The following is a 21,337-nucleotide window of genomic DNA, read 5'->3' on the forward strand; positions in this document are numbered from 1 at the left end:
CCAAACATTTGCTTTACCTCCTCAAAGTTACACGGGAGTAGCAAACACTGGGCTCCCTATCAGAATGTGGGGGAGCTAATAAATACAATAGGCACCAGTGTAATGTGGATTCTCCGCAGTGAGACTTATTACCCAAACACCACAACTCGGCTGACATCCCTCTTTCACACCAGAATATTTCAGTCGACGGGATGTGGGGAGACATTTCTTAAAGCGACACACGGACGTGTCCTTATTTGTCTGCAATCTCACGTGCCTTTCTTTTTTTATTGACTTTCATTTCAGACTGTGCTAAAAGTAAAAGCCCGGAGGAGCAGGACACACTTTGGCACACTTTTATTTTGAGTCGTAAACACTCAAGCAGGAACGTGGTGTTTCCCTCCAGCGAGGTCGCACGGCGCTGACGTTACAGGTCAAAAATGAGAGACAAATAACTTTTGTAAAGTTTGAAGCCTTTTTTTTTCCGCCATTTGAATATGTACGTTGTAAAAAAAAAATAGTCATAAAAGCTCAATATTAAAGTTGCCTGAATGAATTTAAGAATGTTTAAAACTTCCTATACCTCGATCCTATCAAAAATGCTAAGTGGCTCATTCCACCTGGATAGTGGCAAACGTAACCTCGAACGTCATAAAAGCTCACTTTTAAGCATTCACACACTGCAACAAGGATGACGTGATAGAAGTTAGGTAAAAATATAATAAATACATATGTGGCAGCATAGGAGAAGGTTATGTATACAGTTAAATTCACTTTTGCATCGCATTGCTTATCACTGTGGTAGGTAGGTATGAAGGTAGGTAGGTAGGTCTTTATTGTCATGGCACAAGTACAACAAAACTTTGTTTTCAGCACCAACCCGTTCAAGATTAGACAAACAAACACAGGGTTACAGAAAAGGAAGGCTGATGTGTAGCCACAAGGCGCCCCGTACAAGATGGGAAAAAGGTAAACGCTGGGGGAGGATGAGTAAAAAAATACAATCTAGAGCACACATACATATTACAACATACATCTCGAGACTTGCAACAGAGGGGAGGGAGTGCGAGGCTATGGTGGCAGGCTGGAGCTCTTCAGGCGCTGCTCAGCCGTCCATCACTCCTAAGGGATTCGCGTCAAGGGCGTTGGATGGGGGGGTGGGGTATGTGTGTGTGGCGTATAATTTTTGTGGATGCATGTGTGTGTGTGTAAGCCTGTCGCGTGTCTCCGTTCCGCGGCCTTGATGTTGTTGCCAGTCAGTCCAAAGTCAACAACAACAGGTGTGTGTCCGTGAGAGACAAGAAGGGAGTTTGTTGTGTCTTCGCCGCACTGTCCTTCGGGAGAGTCTCGAAGACAGGGAAACAATCCAAGTTAGAATGTTTTGTATGCGAGTGAAAATAAAATTTGCTTTTCACTCTAAATTGTCTATGGATGGTCCTCATTAGTGATTAGTGATCAGCAGGCTCACCTCTTCCTGATCACTAATCAGAGGCAGGTGCAATTAATCGGCGCTTCTGATCATGAGAAACGTAAATAAGAAGAGAAGAAGCGCTGATCAGGAGGCTCACCTGTTCCTGATCCCTAATCAGAGAGCTTTATATCCCAGTGTCACCCTACCTAAAGGTTGCAGGTCCATTGTTTGCTGCATGCGACTGTTATGTTGTTGTTCAGGCTACAACTTAAGTTTAAGTCTTTGCTCAATTTGTTTTGCTGAGTTAGCCTTGAGCTGCACATGCGCTTTCCCAGCAACATGGTCTCTTTTTGGTATTTCGCCTTGCTCAAAGGATTAAAAAGGACTTGTTTTACCTGCACACTGCTTTCTGCCTTTCCCTCCGCATCGTGGGAACAGGAACATACCAACGCCATGCCGAGACACAGCAGTTATGGGATTAAAGTTAATGTCACCATTGAATTTATTTTTAACATACATTGAAGCTACTGTTCACAGCATTGGTGAAAGAGTGTTTTTATCAAACAAAACTGTGTATAAGGGCAGTATTTTCTCGACAACAGTTGCCACCAACCTTTTTGAGCCCTAGATCCCTGGTCTCAGTCATGAACCAAGGCTAGTGCTAGCAAGTCACATGGTGTTGGTTGTATTACGTCAGCACCGGACGTAGTAAAACCAGCTGTTTACTGAGCGGGTTTTTCCTCTTTGATTAAGAGGGGATGAGCAGGGAAGTGTGTGAAGCGACAGAGAAGAGAATCAGCACCTCCAAGTCCGAGTCCATGGTTCTCGCCCGGAAAAGGGTGGAGTGCCATCTCCGGGTTGGGGAGGAGATCTTGCCCCAAGTGGAGGAGTTCAAGTACCTCGGAGTCTTGTTCACGAGTGAGGGAAGAGTGGATCGTGAGATCGACAGGCGGATCGGTGTGGCGTCTTCAGTAATGCGGACGCTGTATCGATCCGTTGTGGTGAAGAAGGAGCTGAGCCGTAAGGCAAAGCTCTCAATTTACCGGTCGATCTACGTTCCCATCCTCACTTTTGGTCATGAGCTTGGGGTTATGACCGAAAGGACAAGATCACGGGTACAAGCGGCCGAAATGTGTTTCCTCCGCCGGGTGGCGGGGCTCTCCCTTAGAGATAGAGTGAGAAGCTCTGCCATCCAGGAGGAACTCAAAGTAAAGACGCTGCTCCTCCACATCGAGAGGAGCCAGATGAGGTGGTTCGGGCATCTGGTCAGGATGCCACCCGAATGACTCCCGAGGGAGGTGTTTAGGGCACGTCCGACCGGTAGGAGGCCACGGGGAAGACCCAGGACACGTTGGGAAGACTATGTCTCCCGGCTGGCCTGGGAACGCCTCGGGATCCCCTGGGAAGAGCTGGACGAAGTGGCTGGGGAGAGGGAAGTCTGGGCTTCCCTGCTTAGGCTGCTTCCCCCGCGACCCGACCTCGGATAAGTGGAAGAAGATGGATGGATGGATGGATGGAGCAGGGAAGTAATTTAGCTGACCGCCTTGTTTTCAGATGTCAATGCTTTGTTTTATATCCACAATCGAGGGCTGTGGGTCTTTTGCTAAAGTATCCCGCAATGCATTGCCGGCAGCCATAGTACCAAACTGTGTTAACCAAGACCCATAGGTGTGCATTCAAGCCTGCCTTTGCCAGTCAGTCGGCCTGGCGTCATTGTTCGCTTCATGCCTGGTCCACGTAAGTCTTGTTTGTTCATGCCACAACGAGTAAGTTTCCTAGTTCATGATTCCAACGCTAAGTTGTGGTTCTTTAGCTTCTCGTGCGAACGACATGCTTTCCTTTTGCTTGTTTCCTGTTTTTGGTTTAAGCTATGATTTATGACAATAAATCATACTCCTACCTTTACGCTTTGTCCGGAGTTGTCCGTTCTGCATCCCGGGAGAACGACCCCGCAGTGAGCTGCGACCCCCCACCTGACACTACTGGCCATTAAACCACATCAACAGTGTACAAAACGGGTTATTTTCTGGCGCATTTAAAAATCAATAAACCCGCATCAGCAATTAAAACATATCTTATGTGGTACTGTCAAAATAAAAATTGCAAAAAACCATATTAAACATGAAAAAAATAAAGAAATTAAATATTTGAACTCACAATTTGTAGAACCCATTCGACGCCGTATAGCCCCTCGTAGTCGTTTGATTCGAGTGGAAATGGCGGGCATTTCCACATGTATATGGACATGGTCTCACAAGATGTAGTTTCTCTTTAAATATCCTTCTTAAAAATGACCTCGCAAATATATATATCTGCCACCTAATCAACGTTTTGTTCTCCTTCTTTGTGGGTCAACACTTCTCGCTTCCTGCTAAATTGCAACTTGTGAATGGATACTCACTTTGTAATGACAAGTGAGTATCCAATCACAGTCTCGTTAACATCAGGCTACCTGGAGAGGCGACTGTCAACAACTTGTGATCTGATTGGCTATCGCAACTGTCTATCAACTGTTTGTGTCCATTCACTTACAGTGCACGGACGCCCGCATTGCACATACAGCATGGCAACATAAGCTAGCTGAATTCTGATTGGATACAAACTCTAACCTAAAAACAACAGCACTGGATAAATAATATGACCTGAGGAGAATATGAATACTTTGAGATATTTAGGGAAAGTAAATTAAAAATTACTTTAATTAAGTAGAAGCATTTAAGTCCCATCTTAAAACTCATTTGTATACTCTAGCCTTTAAATAGACCCCCTTTTTAGACCAGTTGATCTGCCGTTTCTTTTCTGCTCTGCCCTCCTCTCCTTCGTGGAGGAGGGGGGCACAGGTTTGGTGGCCACGGATGAAGTACTGGCTGTCCAAAGTCGGGACCCGGGGTGGACCGCTCGTTTGTGCATCGGTTGGGGACGTCTCTGCGCTGCTGACCTGTCTCCGCTCGGGATGGTCTCCTGTTGGCCCCACTATGGACTGGACTCTCACTATTATGTTAGATCCACTATGGACTGGACTTTCACTATTATGTTAGATCCACTATGGACTGGACTCTCACAATATTATGCTAGATCCACTCGACGTCCATTGCACCGGTCGCCCTCCAAGGTTTCTCATTGTCCCATTGGGTTGAGTTTTTCCTTGCCCTGATGTGGGATCTGAGCAGAGGATGTCGTTGTGGCTTGTGCAGCCCTTTGAGACACTCGTGATTTAGGGCTATATAAGTAAACATTGATTGATTGATTGATTTAATTATGATCATTATTTCTGGTTATGTTACGCCAGAAGAGAAGGCCTAGTTTGCCCTGACGGCCCACCACTGATTGAATGTGAAGATCCTTACCAGATCGACAAGTTTGAGCACAGAAGAGATTACAATATCTTCCTCGATGTTTCATACCCGAAATTAGTAAACTACTTAATTTTTGAAAGACTTTAGAAATTGTAAGTGCCTTAAGGGCTATGAATGGTTTGTTTGTGGATGGGTTTGTGACGTTTATGTTTATCTGTATAAACCCTGTGGACATCGAGTTGTCAAGGCTAGAGTCATGCACTCTCAGAAATTATACGACCCAAGTTTGACACCCTGGATAATCGCGGATAAACATTCTTACGTCACCTCAGCACACGGTGACTGTAAGGATTGGGAGAATGCTGTTCTCAGGTCGCTTTAGTTTTTGTTTCATGTGGAGGCATTAAAGTACTATTTTTTTTTATTAATACAACTACTATCAAAGTTCTTGGACCAAAAACAACAAGTTAATGCAAGTCATTTTTTTACGTTTATTTCTACTTACAAATGTTTCTTAATTACGCAAACACAAAGTCGTCATAGCACGTCACATCGGATCGGTCGATTGCAGCTATCCATGCTCGCCTTCGCAGTTCACTTGTCTGTCCAGAAATAAGCTTAATAATGGGACAAAAGCTATGTTTAACTCTCCCACTTTGATTGTGGCAATTAATGATCGCAATATCATTGGATAAATGATCAGTAACAATTAGAGATGTCCGATATCGGCCTGCCGATATTATCGGCCGATAAATGCTTTAAAATGTAATATCGGAAATTATCGGTATCGGTTTCAAAAAGTAAAATTAATGACTTTTTAAAACGCCGCTGTACGGAGCGGTACATATCCGGTAAAACACAGACGTAGGGAGAAGTAGTCAGCAGCCCCTCCCCTCTCTCCTCTCCCACACACAACACAGGAGTTGACGACTACAGCATGAGAGGTTTACTGGCGACGGTGATGACCTCATCAAACCGCCGCGAGCGCAGCATAACAACAACAAGAGTGTTGTTGCCGGTGCTGTAGCCGTGGCTAACAAGCCAGCTCGCTCGGTGACTGACTAACGACACCATGTCTATGGTTTGGGATTATTTTAAAGTGTGTTTGACGGATAAAAAACTGGCAATTTGCAATGACTGCAAAAAGTTGGTTGTGCGAAGAGGAACCAAGACGTCTTCCTTTAATACGAGCAATTTGATCTCCCACCTCTTCAAGAATCATAAGGAGATAGACTGTGGTAATCTGAAATTTCCTTGCTCAGTTCTGTTGTTGTCTACACACCATGTTCACTCTCTCTCTCGTCCACAGTATGGAGTGCAGCTGGCGCAAGGCAGCAGCACACACCTGACGTAGATTAGAAGCAGCCTATTTAACCTGGCTGCTGACGGCCTGTGAGCGCCGGAATTTTGTCACTGCTTGCAAACCTGTTGATTTTGCCAGAGAACTCACTAGTTCATCGTGTACCATTCATCTAAGGTTTGCCTGTATTTTTCCTAGCCTTGTCTAGCGTTTTTAGTTTGTACTTTGTCCTTATATTAAACTTCTTTCATGAAGTATGTTTTCCTAGCCTTGTCTAGCGTTTTTAGTTTGTACTTTGTCCTTATATTAACTTTTTTCATGAAGTATTTTTCCTAGCCTTGTCTAGCGCTTTTAGTTTTGTGTGTTATCTACCATCACCTTTGTTTTGCTACTTTGTGCTTCCTCCTAAATAAAAGGAAGAACAATTGTACACAACACGTCTCTGCATCCTTGGGATCCACTCCACCAAATCCTAACAGAAAAGTTCCGGCCTTACTATGGAACCCGCAGAGACAGACGCCTGGAAAAGAGCATTGCAAGGCCAGGCTCAACGAATCAACCAGCAGGGGGACCAGCTAGACCACCTGAGCCGAGGTCTACAGGGACTGTCGGAGCGTCAAGACACCATGTTGGAGCGAGTCAATATGCTGCTAGCCACCGTCGTACCCACCTCGACCACCGTGCCAGACCAGGCATCCACCCAACCTATACAACCCGCCAGTACCAGCAACATGCGGCTATCCCGACCCGAACGTTTTTCCGGAGAAAAGGAAGATGTAAGACAATTCCTGACGCAGTGTGAACTACATTTTGAACTAAACGCTTCCGCTTTCACCTCTGAGCGGGCTAAGGTAGCGTTTGTCATCTCCCACCTGTCGGGCCGTGCTGGCACCTGGGCGACTGCAGAATGGAACCGTCAGACCGCCTCCAGCTCCACGTATGCAAACTTTTCCAAATCCTTGAGGCAGATCTTCCAACGACGACTCCCAGGTAGAGAGGCAGCTAGATCCCTTTTCCGGCTGCAACAAAGTTCACGACGGGTCGCAGATTACGCGATCGAGTTCCGCACCATGGCCGCCGACTGTGACTGGGGTCCCTCGGCGCTGTTGGACGCCTTCTACCTGGGTCTCGCGGACGAGATTCGTCACATGATGATCCCGCTGTCACTTCCGACGAATCTGGATGATCTCATCGAGCTGGCGGTGCAAATCGACTTCCGCCTATTGGAGGAGAGGAGGGATCGACGAGGGAGACAAGCCCCACCTAGCAACCAATCAGCGCCTGCTAGACCTGCCATCTGCAAGACGGAGCATCTCGTTCCCGAAGACACCTCTCCTTCGTGGCAGATAGATGAGCCGATGCAACTGGGAGGTCGCCGACTCACCACCGCCGAGAGGGAACGCCGCTTTCGCCTCAAACTCTGCCTATACTGTGGGGCCGCTGATCATCTCATCTCCCACTGCAAGGAACTACCGCGCCCCGCCGCACGGCCACGAGTGCGCCCTCACTCGCCAGAGGACACGTCCACCAGAGGTCGCCGTTCTCCTTCGTTGGCCGCAGGCAGAATGCAACTAAAAGGTACTCTTTCTTGGCCTAACCAACAAATAGACATTTGCGCTCTCATTGACTCAGGAGCAGATGATAACTTTTTGGATTTTGAGTTCATGAGACTCCATAAGATTCCTGTTGTAAAACTGTATGTGCCCAAGAGGGTGTATTCTCTTGATGGGCGCCTATTAGCCAGCATAACCCACCAGACCCTGCCAATCAACCTGCGCTTGTCTGGTAATCATTGTGAGAAAATAATTTTTTTTATCGTGCCATCACGGTCCGCGCCCGTCATTCTGGGGATCACCTGGTTACATAAGCATAACCCGCACATAGACTGGCCTCGTTCGGCCATTATTAATTGGAGTGTGACCTGCCACACACATTGTCTTCGTTCCGCAGCAGGATCTCACACACCGCCACCTACCGCCGTTATAGAGAACATAGACTTGACAAACGTGCCCACTAACTACCATGACTTAAGAGCGGTGTTTAGCAAGGATAGAGCACTCTCACTTCCCCCCCACCGACCCTACGATTGTGGTATCGATTTGCTAGCCGGAGCGGCTTTACCATCGACCCGTTTGTACAAGGTGTCTAACACCGAACTCAAAGCACTAGAAGAATACATAAACACATCAATAGCTGCGGGCCTCATTCGCCCTTCGACCGCACCGGTAGCCGCCGGATTTTTTTTCGTCGAAAAGAAGGACAAGTCCCTACGGCCTTGTATAGACTACCGCGCTCTTAATCAGATTACTGTCAAGAATAAGTATCCTCTTCCACTCCTTGATTCTGCTTTTACTCCCTTACAGTCCGCAAAGTTTTTTACTAAACTCGATCTACGTAACGCGTACCATCTAGTTCGCATCCGAGAGGGGGATGAATGGAAGACCGCATTCAACACTCCTCTCGGACATTTTGAGTATCTTGTCATGCCTTTTGGACTTACTAATGCACCTGGTGTTTTTCAGGGCTTCATTAACGATATTTTTCGGGACATGACAGGTCGGTTTCTCTTCGTTTACCTGGACGATATATTAATTTATTCATCGACATTTGACGAACATGTGCAGCAGGTTCGGTTGGTCCTTCAACGATTGCTCGAAAATAAACTGTTCGTCAAGGCGGAAAAATGCGAGTTTCACTCATCCTCCATTCCCTTCTTAGGATTTATCATTGAGGAGGGTAGACTCAGACCAGCCCTCGCTAAGGTCAAATCAGTAGTAGACTGGCCCACTCCGGTGTCCAAGAAGCACCTTCAGAGATTCTTGGGCTTCTCTAATTTTTATCGGCGATTTATTCGCAATTTTAGTCGCGTCGCTGAGCCACTTACAAGGCTAACCTCTACTAAAGTTCCGTTTGAATGGACACCCGAAGCCAATTCCGCGTTCTTGAGGCTGAAAAGATTGTTTACTTCGGCTCCTGTGCTTTGTTACCCTGACCGTTCTCTCCAATTTTTTGTTGAGGTGGACGCTTCTGATTCAGGTGTAGGGGCCGTACTCTCCCAGCAATCTACCACCGACCAGAAGTTGCACCCCTGTGCTTTCTTCTCTCGTCGCCTATCCCCGGCTGAAAAAAATTATGAGATTGGCAACAGGGAGCTTCTGGCGGTCATCTTGGCCCTTCAGGAGTGGAGACATTGGCTGGAAGGGGCGGAGCTACCATTCATCATCTTCACGGACCACAAGAACCTGTCCTACTTAAGGACCGCACAGAGACTGAACCCCCGCCAAGCCAGGTGGGCACTTTTTCTGACCCGTTTTAACTTTATCATCACTTTCCGACCTGGTTCTCAGAATGGGAAGCCCGATGCCCTTTCCCGTCTCTACTCTTCGTCTCTTGAGGATTCCTCACCTGAACCAATTGTTCCCCATACCCACATCATTGGGGGACTCCAGTGGGACATCGAGCGGCAAGTCTTGGAGGCCCTAAAGTCGGACACATCTCCTCGGGGCTGCCCACCAGGTCGGTTGTTTGTGGTTCCTCGGCTCCGTTCCAGCGTTCTGGATTGGGCACATGGGTCAAAGATCGCTTGCCATCCAGGTATTCGTCGCACCAGTTTTGTCCTCTCCCAGCGTTTTTGGTGGCCATCCATTCTGGCAGATACGAAGGCGTTTGTGGCAGCATGTCGGTCCTGCTCCCGGAACAAGGCATCCCACCAGGCCCCAGCAGGACTGTTGCACCCATTACCCATCCCCTCCCGCCCGTGGTCACACATAGCGGTGGACTTTGTCACAGGACTTCCCCCCTCTGAAGGAAATGACACTGTCTTGACCATTGTGGACCGGTTCTCGAAAATGGCCCACTTCGTGGCCCTCCCCAAGCTGCCTTCGGCTCTTGAAACAGCCCAACTGTTAGTGCTCCACGCTTTCCGGCTGCACGGCATCCCCACTGATGTGGTATCCGACAGAGGGCCACAGTTTTCCTCGGCTGTCTGGAGGGCATTCTGCAAGTCTCTGGGGGCCTCCCCTAGCCTATCCTCCGGCTACCACCCACAGAGCAATGGACAGACCGAGCGGACCAACCAAGACCTGGAGGCGGCCATCCGGTGCACTTGTCATCAGCAACCCTCAACCTGGTCTGAGAATCTCCCATGGATAGAATACGCTCACAATTCCCTCATTAGCTCCGCCACCAACCTGTCTCCATTTCACGTCGCCTATGGTATCCAACCCCCAGTTTTTCCTTCTACCCAACCCAATGCCGACGTACCATCCGTAACGGCACACCTGCGTCGGGCTCACCAGGCTTGGCGCAACACCAGGGCGGCGTTAAAAAGAACATCGGCCAGGAACCAACTCTTAGCCAACCGCCATCGCACACCAGCCCCACACTACCAGTTGGGACAGAAGGTCTGGTTGTCGTCCCGGGACCTACCATTGGCCACCGATTCTAGGAAACTGGCTCCCAGGTTCATTGGACCATTCCCCATTGTCAAGATCATCAACCGTGTTGCAGTCAAGCTTCGTCTCCCAAGATCTCTCAAATGCCATCCTGTCTTTCACGTGTCTCGCATCAAGCCTGTCTCATCCAGCCCGCTCAGTCCTCCTGAGGTACCGCCTCCTCCACCCAGGCTGGTTGAGGGTCACCCAGCGTTTACAGTAAACACCATCTTGGATGTGAGAAGAAGGGGCAGGGGATTCCAATACCTGGTAGACTGGGAGGGGTACGGCCCGGAGGAGCGGTCATGGATTTCAAGATCGCTTATTATTGACAAAGACTTGATCAAGGATTTTTACATTCAATTCCCAGACAAGCCAGGTAGGCCGCCAGGAGGCGTCTGTTGAAGGGGGGGGGTACTGTGGTAATCTGAAATTTCCTTGCTCAGTTCTGTTGTTGTCTACACACCATGTTCACTCTCTCTCTCGTCCACAGTATGGAGTGCAGCTGGCGCAAGGCAGCAGCACACACCTGACGTAGATTAGAAGCAGCCTATTTAACCTGGCTGCTGACGGCCTGTGAGCGCCGGAATTTTGTCACTGCTTGCAAACCTGTTGATTTTGCCGGAGAACTCACTAGTTCATCGTGTACCATTCATCTAAGGTTTGCCTGTATTTTTCCTAGCCTTGTCTAGCGTTTTTAGTTTGTACTTTGTCCTTATATTAAACTTCTTTCATGAAGTATGTTTTCCTAGCCTTGTCTAGCGTTTTTAGTTTGTACTTTGTCCTTATATTAACTTTTTTCATGAAGTATTTTTCCTAGCCTTGTCTAGCGCTTTTAGTTTTGTGTGTTATCTACCATCACCTTTGTTTTGCTACTTTGTGCTTCCTCCTAAATAAAAGGAAGAACAATTGTACACAACACGTCTCTGCATCCTTGGGATCCACTCCACCAAATCCTAACATAGACGATGACTACAAGCGGAAGATGGATGAAAAGCAAACACCGAAAAAAAGTAGTACCACACAGTTGTCGCTTAAAGACTCCGCTGAGAAAAAACAAAAATACAACAAAAACCACCCCAAGGCAAAAGCCCACGTTGTGGTCAGGTGCCCTGTCTCAATGCAGCATTTCAGAAGCTCTGACTGACTGGTAGGCCACTTCAAGCACTCACCACTAGCTTGCAGCACATTTTTGTTACTCAAATACGTTAGAGCAAGGCAGAAGGGGCCCAGTTTATTATTTCCTGTTATACAGTATACCAGGCAGTCTTGCACTAAAGGAGGACTATGTTATTGTTTACTTTATTACTCTAGTATACTCTGGACTGAAGCTGTGTGCCTTCATTGTTTTTGTCGCTGTTGTTTTGAGGCATATTTTTAAAAAAAATAAAAAAAATAATGCACTTTGTGAAAGTCAAAGTATAGTATTCCCCATAGTTGTAGTGGGTATCAGGATTATCTCAGGGAGAGCATGTCCCAAATTCCAAGCTGCTGTTTTGAGGCATGTTAAAAAAAAAAAAGCACTTTGTGACTTCAATAATAAATATGGCAGTGCCATGTTGGCACTTTTTTCCATAACTTGAGTTGAAGTTGTTCTCTTATTTTGGAAAACCTTGTTACGTTGTTTAATGCATCCAGCGGGGCATCACAACAAAATTAGGCATAATAATGTGTTAATTCCACGACTGTATATATCGGTATCGGTTGATATCGGAATCGGTAATTAAGAGTTGGACAATATCGGTATATTGGATATCGGCAAACAGCCATTATCGGACATCTCTAGTAACAATGAGTGTGTCAGTGACGTGCGGTGAGGTTCATGGCTGGTGAGGCACTGACTTCATCACAGTCAGATTTACAAACATATGAACCCTAAAGAGTATCTTATTCACCATTTGATTGGGTGCAGTTAACGGGTTATGTTTAAAAGCTCATACCAGCATTCTTCCCTGCTTGGCACTCAGCATCAAGGGTTGGAATTGGGGGTTATTAAATCACCAAAAATTATTCCCGGGCGCGCCGCCGCTGCTGCCCACTGCTCCCCACTGCTCCCCTCACATCCCAGGGGGTGATCAAGGGGATGGGTCAAATGCAGAGGACAAATTTCATTACACCTAGTGTGTGTGTGACAATCATTGGTACTTTAACTTAACTTTAACTTTACACATACAAACTGTAGCACACAAAAAAGCACATTTAATTAAAAAAAACGTTATTATGGTCTTACCTTTACTTATAAAATAAGTCCATGAGCCGCTGTTGTGCTGGATTAATGCACCCCCTGATGAGAGTGTTATATCAACTAAAGCCCTCACTTAAACTTTCCACGTGCAAGATTGAATCTATTTAAAAAAATGTAACCGAGGGTTTATAAATGTCGCCTATACTGTATGAAACTACAAAATAACAAAAACGGAGGCTCCAATTTACACGAGGACCACTTTATTTACCTTCTTTCAAAAACTTCCGCTCCACTCCAACGTGTCATCACTTCTGCTCTTAGTGCCTTCAAAATAAGAGCTCAAGGCATATACTGTATAACAGCGCATAACAGGAACTTAACATCACAAAGAGGAAAGCCCATGAAAATAGGTTACAAAAGTTATTTAATAAGAAGCCAAAAAGTGCAAAAACAATAATGTTCGTGTTGGAGGAGTTGTGAATTAGGTACACCTGCAGTCTGCAGGTGTACCTAATGTTGTGGCCCTGCAGTCATTCACAACTCCTCCAACACGAACATTATTGTTTTTGCACTTTTTGGCTTCTTATGAAATAACTTTTTTAACTAGATTCAATCTTGCACGTGGAAAGTTTAAGTGTGGGCTTTAGTTGATATAACACTCCAGTCAGGGGTTGCCGTGCATTCTACGGCGGGGGTGCAGGAGGCGAGCCTCAGCCAGTGCGTCTTTTGCAGCCGTTTTATGATCGCTCAGCACAATAAATACTTTACACACATACAGTTGTTGACAAAATACACTGTACATTATATACCTCAGCTAACTAAACTATGGAAATGTATAATATAGTTCATATAGCAATACGGTCTCACTGCACAGCAGGCCAGCAGTTAGCCGAGTCCGCAATCCATGTTGAGGCACAACGCAGTGACGTGCCTCAACTGGCTGCTGATCACCGCACCGTCTCTTCTCAGTATTTGAACGGCAAATGTGAAAATTCAGCGATTTTAAATAAAAATAATCTAAAACGGGTGAAGTTAAATGGAAAATAACTTTATAGTATAATCACTGGATACATATAACAATTTAATAAAAAATTTTCTTTTTACATTTTTTTTCTTTCCATGATGGCAGGTGAGGCCCCACCGCACCTGCCTCTAGTGACTGCACGTCACTGGAGTGTGTTTACAAACGAAGCCTACCATAATGGCCACCAGCAATACATTGTGGAAATTTGTGCATTTGTGTTGAATAAATCAAGGCAAAATTTTGGAGCAATGTTCACACACTATTTGGCTTTTTAGCTTCCTGTCGCAGGCGAGCTATGGTGGTCGTGGTCGAGTGCAGAGTTATTTTATCTGAACTTTGCTTTAATGCAATGTCGCAGTTTGATTATTATTATTATTTTAAGTGCACGTCATGCAACACGCGTTTGCGAGACAAGGTGCACAGACGTGCTCTGGGGTGTGGCCTCGGTGTCGAGACAGGCGGGATGGGAGGCCGATGTGAGGATGTCGCCAGCACAGAATGTACAACAAACCTTATTATTGTTGTCATTAGCTGACAAGAACTCAAAATTAAGGCTGTCAAACATTCAGAATTTTTAATCGCGATTGTGATGTTTATAAAAATATTTCTTAGTGTTAACTATCTTATTTTGTCAGGCCATGTAGATTGTTTCTGGTGGGACAATTTACTTTGATGCACTGGTACATCACTTCCTGTTTTAGTCAAAACATGGACTGAGAGAGCAGCCATCAGGTTTTGAGCAGCAGCAGCAGCAATCTGTTCGCATCCCACACACTGACAAATCAATATCGTAAGTAGTGGTGGTGCATTAATCAGTTATTTGTGTACAGATATCAGTCATTTTTTCATGCAAATACTTTATAATTTATATTAAAAAACGATGTTAAAAAAAGCTATGCTAATCGCAGGCTATGCTAATTCAGACTGCATTAAGTTATGCATTCTCATGTTAAAAAGCCAACAGGCACTTTATTATTATTTTTTTCTGTCTTTTTTGACAGTTTTCACTATGTGCCATGGTGAATGAACCCTGTAAAGTTCCCGACTGCATTGTCGGCTCATGTGTTCATTATGGATAGAGTTTAGCGTGATGTTTAGTCTCCAGTTCCCACACTGAGATGAGAACATTATAGCGATTAATTGCATTTTGTTTATACTCAAAATCAATCTCAATTAATCGCAGATAGATACAATATGTCATCATTAATACATGTACCCTGGACAGATAATTTTGAAGTTTTTAATACCATCAATGGACAATGACAATGCTTTAGTGAAATGGTTTTTAAACTTTATGCTTTTTTTAAACAGCTCAACACAAAATAAATAGATAGATAGATAGATAGATAGTACTTTATTGATTCCTCAGTGGCCTAGTGGTTAGAGTGTCCGCCCTGAGATCCGTAGGTTGTGAGTTCAAACCCCGGCCGAGTCATACCAAAGACTATAAAAATGGGACTCATTACCTCCCTGCTTGACACTCAGCATCAAGGTGTGGAATTGGGGGTTAAATCACCAAAAATGATTCCCGGGCGCGGCCTCCGCTGCTGCCCATTGCTCCCCTCACCTCCCAGTGGGTGAACAAGGGTATTGGTCAAATGCAGAGGACTAATTTCACCACACCTAGTGTGTGTGACAATCATTGGTACTTTAACTTTTTAACTTTAACTTCAGGAGAGTTCCCTCATGAAAATACAAATTCCAGTAGCAGTGTACAGAGTTGAGATATAATTTAAAAAGTAAATAATGGACATAAACAAGCTTTATATCACCTACAGTGTGTTTGTGTCTTGCCAGACTTTGTATTTTGTGGGAAAACAGAATACGTAGTCATGCTGCAGGAGTACTTAGCTACATCATGTTTAAATACCAGTTCCACGCAATAATAACCATTAACAAGGAATTTATTTGTATTTAATGTGTGGTGTGTAAAAGACGCATTGAGTAATTGTAATGCTCTATCGTCCAGTTTGTAGGTAAGACACAGAACGAACTGAAACACATTGAAGCAAGATGTGTTTAATAACGTGCAAACGCAGCGCTATGGAGCATACCTGCCAACTACTCCGGTTTTCCCATAATTAGTACGGTTTTCATCAACCTATTCCGGGTTACAGTTGCAGTGATAAAAAATACGGTTTTTCATTAATTAAATTTTTTTTTTTTTTTAAGTTTTATTCACGAAATCGCGTAACAACAATCACAATCGACACTGCTTCCCGTAACTTCCTATCGAGCCATTCCGAATGCCATGCGCGAGGCTATTTATAGCACCGCTGCCAAGCACGAGGCACCTGTTGCCCATTGTTTCCAAACGAGCGAACGATCATGGAATCAGCCGGAGAAAAATCGCAAACGAGTCTTAAACCGAAAAGAAAACTGCAGTCATTCCGTGAAGAATATTCAAAAGCCTATCCGGGAATAATTATCCGTTCCAAAAAGGGTGAAAACTACGCGAATTGCACCTTGTGCAGACAAGATTTTTCGATCGGACACGGAGGAATTAGCGATGTAAAAGACCACGTTGGGACAAAAAAACACAAGTCTAATGCCGTTGCTAAATTTGGATTTTAGCCACAAAAAGGTAATGACACCAATGTTATCTATTGGAATTGTTTAGTACTGTTATACTGTTAAAAGTGTTTATACTATTTATGCTTTCAAGTCCAAGTTGAAGAAATCTTGTTAAATGTTGACAGCATAACTACCAAAATACAGAAGTATGTCCTTAATATTTTTGCAGTGCTATTTCTGTTGAAAAGTTCAAATGATTACATTAGAGATGTGATGTGCCACTTTTCAAGTGTCTGATGGCTTAAATTAATTTTCATTAATGTTTCATATTTTGAATTCTTTTGAAAGGCTTACAAAAAAACTACATTTGAATTGTAATTCCATGCTATTGACAGGACTATTAATTTTAATGAAGTTAGCTTACCATGTTTACAGTATGATAATTGTGATAGAAATGTGAATTTTAGGCACAGAATATTTTTTACAATTGAACAAGGCAGTAGATTATACAAGCTTGGACAGAATGTTAATGACACCAATTTTTTTTTAAATGGAATTGTTTAGTACTGTTTTTCCATTTGTTTACTGTAAAAAGTGTTTATACTGTTTATACTTTCAATTAACAAATTGAAGTCTTGTGAAAGGTTGACAGGATAACTGGCATTAACTGTCAAAATAATTTCAAACTATTGAAGTTAGCTTACAGAATAAACATGTCAATCAACCCATATGATTTTTGCTGTAATATTTTTGTTTTGAAAAGTCACTGTTACTGATAGAAAAGTGATGGTTTTAGCAACATTTTAACCTGTCTGAATGCAATCAATCATTTTGCGCCCTGGACCCTGGCTACTAGGTTTTTCTGATTTCAAAAGTTGCCAGGTATGTATGGAGTGACGTTAGACAGCAACCAGAGACCTGTCAGTCCCAGTGGTTGCTATATTGCTCCAAAGCAACTTAATGGATTATTATGTTGCCTCAATGTTTCACTTTTTTGAGTGCATTAATATTGGCCTGTGGATTAATGGATTGCCAGGAGGACAGGTTGATAAAACGCAGGCGTGACTCCTCGTAAGTAAAGTGCTTTCGAACTTTTGAGGAGGAAAATATTGTTACAAACTTTTGTGTGGAGTTGCTTCCTTATTTGTCATTATTCAAAGCTGATTTTAGCTGATACACACAGCTGTATTAAAAAATCCAAAACACTGATAACAGTATCGTTAGTCCAGAATCTTCCGGTTCCGGTTCACCGTGCGTGACTGCTCGCTGACTGCTCGCTGTTTCGAAAAAGCTAAGTATCGTTCTATTTGTGTGCTTTTAAATTGTTCTGTAGCTTTCTTTATTACTTTCTCAACATATTTAGTAGTACTATTTAACTTGCAAATCACCCGATCTCTGTCTCTCCACCCCTCCCGCAGCTAGCTAGCTGCTAAGCTAACGAAGCTAGCGCGGAGAAAGGCGTCGCCGGGCGCCGGTCAGAAGGAGTCTACTCCTGCACACCGTGACCAGGACTTCTCGGAAGACAGCAGGAACTTCACTCGGTGACAGAAAAAACCGTGAGTATGGCTTCCTGCGCGTCTTGCACCTTACTCACGGAGAGGCTGGCTCTGCTCGAGGGCCGTGTCCGCCAGTTAGAGCAGAGTAATCTCGTAACTTTAGATGTTGCGGACACATCTGCTAGCGTTAGCTGTAGCGAGCTAACTAGCCCAGCCTGTAGTAGTCCTAAGCGGCCTACAAGCTACGGTGTACCGGTTGAGACGCATAATAGATTTAGCTCTTTAGCTAGTCCTACACCCCAGTCTACCGGGCACCACACCTTAGTCATAGAGGACTCCATCACCCGAAACATAAAGCTTAGCAAACCAGCCACAATTAAGTGCATCCCGGGGGCCCGAGCACCTGACATTGAGGCTAATCTTAGGGAGCTAACTCGCAACAGGCCTAGTAAACACGTACGACAGGCTAATCGCACCACTAGTTATGCGAATATAGTTGTACACGTTGGCTCCAATGACACTAGGATGAGACAGTCAGAGATTACAAAGAGAAACATAGCCAGGACTTGTGATCTCGCTAGAAAGATGTCCAGGCATCGAGTAATTGTCTCTGGCCCCCTGCCTGCGAGAGGCAATGATGAGAGATATAGCAGATTAGTCTCGCTTAACAAGTGGCTGGCTAGCTTCTGTAGACAACAGGGACTAACGTTTATTGATAATTGGCCCTCTTTCTGGGGCAAACCAGGCTTGCTGATGAGGGACGGCCTTCACCCTAACCAGGAAGGCGCCATCATCCTGTCTAAGAACATAGACTACTGTTTAAGTCACATTTGACTAACTACACTAGAGCAAGCCCGGTCACAGGCAATTACAGAGCCTGCTAGTCCGGGTGAGGAGTCAGTTAAGCTAGAACTAGCCAGCACCAGGCTGGATAATTCCTGTACGCATAGCAATTTTCTCAGAATAACACACAACTCACATAATGTGTTTTCTGTTGTGAATGTGTCCGGGGTAGATATGCATTCTACTGAGGTGGCAAATCATGATGCGTTCAGTCGATCGCAGCATCAAGCAAACAATCTGAAAATTCCCGTCGTATCAATTCCTAGATATGGTCGAAACTATTTAAAGTGCACTACGTATAATAAACGCAACATTATTAATATTTCTACTACGGATAATTTAAACAAAAACTCGTCAAAACAGCCCAATACTTATAATATGGGCTTTTTAAACATAAGATCATTGTCTCCCAAAACGTTATTAGTTAATGAGGTCATTAGAGACAACAATCTTAACGTCATTGGTCTTAGCGAAACCTGGCTCAAACCAGACAAATTTTTTGCCCTAAATGAGGCATCTCCTCCTAACTATACGAATGCGCATATTGCCCGTCCCCTTAAAAGGGGTGGGGGGGTCGCACTAATATACAATGAAAACTTTAACCTTACCCCTAACCTAAATAATAAATACAAATCGTTTGAGGTGCTTACTATGAGGTCTGTCGCACCGCTGCCTCTCGATATGGCTGTTATCTACCGCCCCCCAGGGCCCTACTCGGACTTTATTAATGAATTCTCAGAGTTCGTTGCTGATCTATTGACGCACGCAGACAATATAATCATAATGGGGGACTTTAATATCCATATGAATACCCCATCGGACCCTCAGTGCGTGGCGCTCCAGACTATAATTGATAGCTGTGGTCTTACACAAATAATAAATGAACCTACGCATCGCAACGGCAATACGATAGATCTAGTGCTGGTCAGGGGTGTCACCACCTCCAAAGTTATGGTACTCCCGTATACTAAAGTAATGTCCGATCATTACCTTATAAAATTCGAAGTTCTGACTCATTGTCAACAAACTAATAATAATAATAACTGCTATAGCAGCCGCAACATTAATGCTGCCACAACGATGACTCTTGCTGACCTACTGCCTTCGGTAATGGCACCATTCCCAAATTATGTCGGCTCTATTGATAACCTCACTAACAACTTTGACAATGCCCTGCGCAAAACCATTGATAGTATAGCACCGCTAAAACAAAAAAGGGCCCCTAAAAGGCGCACCCCATGGTTTACAGAGGAAACCAGAGCTCATAAATTATCATGTAGAAAGTTGGAACGCAAATGGCGCGCGACCAAGCTTGAGGTTTTCCATCAAGCATGGAGTGATAGTTTAATATCGTATAAACGCATGCTTACCTTAGCTAAAGCTAAATATTACTCAAATCTCATCCGGCTCAACAAAAACGACCCTAAATTTTTGTTTAGTACAGTAGCATCGCTAACCCAACAAGGGACTCCTCCCAATAGCTCCACCCACTCGGCAGATGACTTTATGAATTTCTTCAATAAGAAAATTGAACTCATTAGAAAGGAGATTAAAGACAACGCATCCCAGCTACAACTGGGTGCTATGAACACAGATACAACTGTATCTACGACGGATACTGCAATACAAAATAGTCTCTCTCTTTTTGATGAAATAACATTAGAGGAACTATTACAGCGTGTAAGTGGGATAAAACAAACAACATGTTTACTTGACCCACTTCCTGGGAAACTTATCAAGGAGCTTTTTGTATTATTAGGTCCATCAGTGCTAAATATTATAAACTTATCACTTTCCTCTGGCACTGTTCCCCTAGCATTCAAGAAAGCGGTTATTCATCCTCTGCTCAAAAGACCTAACCTTGATCCTGACCTCATGGTAAACTACCGACCGGTGTCCCACCTTCCCTTTATTTCGAAAATCCTCGAAAAAATTGTCGCACAGCAGCTAAATGAACACTTAGTGTCTAACAATCTCTGTGAACCTTTTCAATCCGGTTTCAGGGCAAATCACTCTACGGAGACAGCCCTCGCAAAAATGACTAATGATCTACTGCTAACGATGGATTCTGATGCGTCATCTATGTTGCTGCTTCTTGATCTTAGCGCTGCTTTCGATACCGTCGATCATAATATTTTATTAGAGCGTATCAAAACACGTATTGGTATGTCAGACTTAGCTTTGTCGTGGTTTAACTCTTATCTTACTGACAGGATGCAATGCGTCTCCCATAATAATGTGACCTCGGACTATGTTAAGGTAACGTGCGGAGTCCCTCAGGGTTCGGTTCTTGGCCCTGCACTCTTTAGCATATACATGCTGCCGCTAGGCGACATCATACGCAAATACGGTGTTAGCTTTCATTGTTATGCTGATGACACCCAACTCTACATGCCCCTAAAGCTGACCAGCACGCCGGATTGTAGTCAGCTGGAGGCGTGTCTTAATGAAATTAAACAATGGATGTCCGCTAACTTCTTGCAACTCAACGCCAAGAAAACGGAAATGCTGATTATCGGTCCTGCTAAACACCGACATTTATTTAATAATACCACCTTAACATTTGACAACCAAACAATTACACAAGGCGAATCAGTAAAGAATCTGGATATTATCTTCGACCCAACTCTCTCCTTTGAATCACACATCAAGAGTGTTACTAAAACGGCCTTCTTTCATCTCCGTAATATCGCTAAAATTCGTTCTATTTTATCCACTAGCGACGCTGAGATCATTATTCATGCGTTCGTTACGTCTCGTCTCGACTACTGTAACGTATTATTTTCGGGTCTCCCTATGTCTAGCATTAAAAGATTACAATTGGTACAAAATGCGGCTGCTAGACTTTTGACAAGA

At 44.4% G+C, this 21,337-nt stretch overlaps 1 long non-coding RNA gene across 1 annotated transcript; it reads left to right on the top strand.

Annotated features, from left to right (window-relative positions):
* Positions 1 to 14,343: 14,343 nt before the first annotated feature.
* Positions 14,344 to 18,873, top strand: LOC140679734 (uncharacterized). Its single transcript, XR_012051105.1, has 2 exons — positions 14,344 to 14,418; positions 17,561 to 18,873. It is a non-coding gene; the product is annotated as an uncharacterized lncRNA (long non-coding RNA).
* Positions 18,874 to 21,337: the final 2,464 nt, after the last annotated feature.

This window comes from Nerophis lumbriciformis, linkage group LG22, assembly GCF_033978685.3.
Source record: "Nerophis lumbriciformis linkage group LG22, RoL_Nlum_v2.1, whole genome shotgun sequence".
Classification (NCBI taxonomy): domain Eukaryota; kingdom Metazoa; phylum Chordata; class Actinopteri; order Syngnathiformes; family Syngnathidae; genus Nerophis; species Nerophis lumbriciformis.